Below are 1,515 nucleotides of genomic sequence, written 5' to 3' on the forward strand. Positions count from 1 at the left end.
CTCCCAGTTATGCATAAAAGAAAAAAAAAACCCAACCCACAGCCCTGGATGATGAGCCTCGTGGTTCCCAGCGCCCGCTCATGGTGCTGTGGGTGCCCACACAGACCCCGCGTCTCCCACCTCGGCTCTTTGTGGCCTAGATTGGGTGCAGCCAGTGCCGGCAGGCACTGGGGGGGGTGGGGGTGGGCCGAGCCCCGGGGCTGCGCCGTGTTCCCATGGGACTTCTCTGCCGAGAGGGAAGCCGCCAGTGCCAGGCACGGCCATGCCCTGACTCTCCTTTAACCAGCCAAGTGTAAACAGGAGATAGAAGGACTGTAGTTCCCCTGCAAGGACGGAGTGTGGGGACAAGCAGCGAGGGCCATGCCCGAGACCTTCAGTGCGCCTTCCAGCTGGGGCGTGGGGAGCCGAGGGCTGTGCAACAGCCCAGGGAACGGCAGAGCTCTCTGCAGGTGAGCTCTAGGGGCTCAGGTACTCCGTCCGGAGCTCTCGGCACCGATTTGTGGGTTTAAAATGGGTATTAACACAATTAAATTGCCCTCCAAAAAGCACAGTCCCCAAGGTGAAGCTTCCACGTGGCTGCAGCCATTCCCTGTCTTGACCGAGGACATTCTGTGCGTGAGGCAAACTGCCTCTGCCCTGGGGGCAGCAGGTCGGGAGCTCAACTGGCACCTGGTCTTCACCCTACGGGGTCTTATTCTGTTGAAAACCCTGTCCCAGGAGCAAGGTGACGGACAATCACCCACCACAGGACCTGAAGCACCCTCGGAGGAGGCAGCCAGCACCAGCTGCGGATCCCGACGCACACCACTGAGCCCCGACCCCATCATCGATCCCCGACACCTCGCCAGGCTGCGTCCAGCAACACTCGCCTCATAGCTGAAGAAGAAGTTGCCGGTCTGGTGCGCGAACTGCCAGAAGCACTCCACCGTGCCAGCAGGGACGACGACAGCGAAGTCGTAGCGATCTGCCCCACGGAAGAGGGGCTCCTGGCCAGAGCTGCTCAGGGGCTCAGTTTTGGGGCAGCCAGCAGGGCCCAGCAGCGCCAGGAGCACCAGCAGCAGCATCGTGCTGCTCCCCAGCACGCTGGGGCAGGGCACAAGTGGGGACTCCAGGAGGTGCAGGTAATCATTAACCGCTCGGCGGCGGCACCGCTGGTGTCAGGAGGAACACAGCAACACAGCACCAGCTCAAGGTGATCCCAGCAGGGAGCAGGAGCTCATGCAGCCCTTCTGCGTTAGAGCTCCCCCAGCCTGACCCTTTGGTGGAGGATGAGGGGGCTGCGAGGAAGCACCACGGTCCACAGGCAGCCCCGCTTCCCCCGCTGGCCGATGTGCTGCCGCTCTGCGCGTCGACAACGAGCAAACTGAGAGGGGAAAAAAGTGGTTTAGATCAAGATTCCACAGAGCTCTGTGGGCTGCTCCCACCTGCCCAGGGCTGCTCCAAGCCCAGGGAAACGGTTTCCCAGGCAGAAGAGGAGGGAAACGGCAGCAGCTGCTGCTGAAGGACAGAGGGGGA

At 62.2% G+C, this 1,515-nt stretch overlaps 1 pseudogene; it reads right to left on the minus strand.

Annotated features, from left to right (window-relative positions):
- Positions 1-743: 743 nt before the first annotated feature.
- Positions 744-1,064, minus strand: LOC104271666 (annotated as a pseudogene).
- Between the last annotated feature and the right edge of the window lie 451 nt (positions 1,065-1,515).

This window comes from Apaloderma vittatum, unplaced genomic scaffold, assembly GCF_000703405.1.
Source record: "Apaloderma vittatum isolate BGI_N311 unplaced genomic scaffold, ASM70340v1 scaffold33013, whole genome shotgun sequence".
NCBI classification, from domain to species: Eukaryota; Metazoa; Chordata; class Aves; order Trogoniformes; family Trogonidae; genus Apaloderma; species Apaloderma vittatum.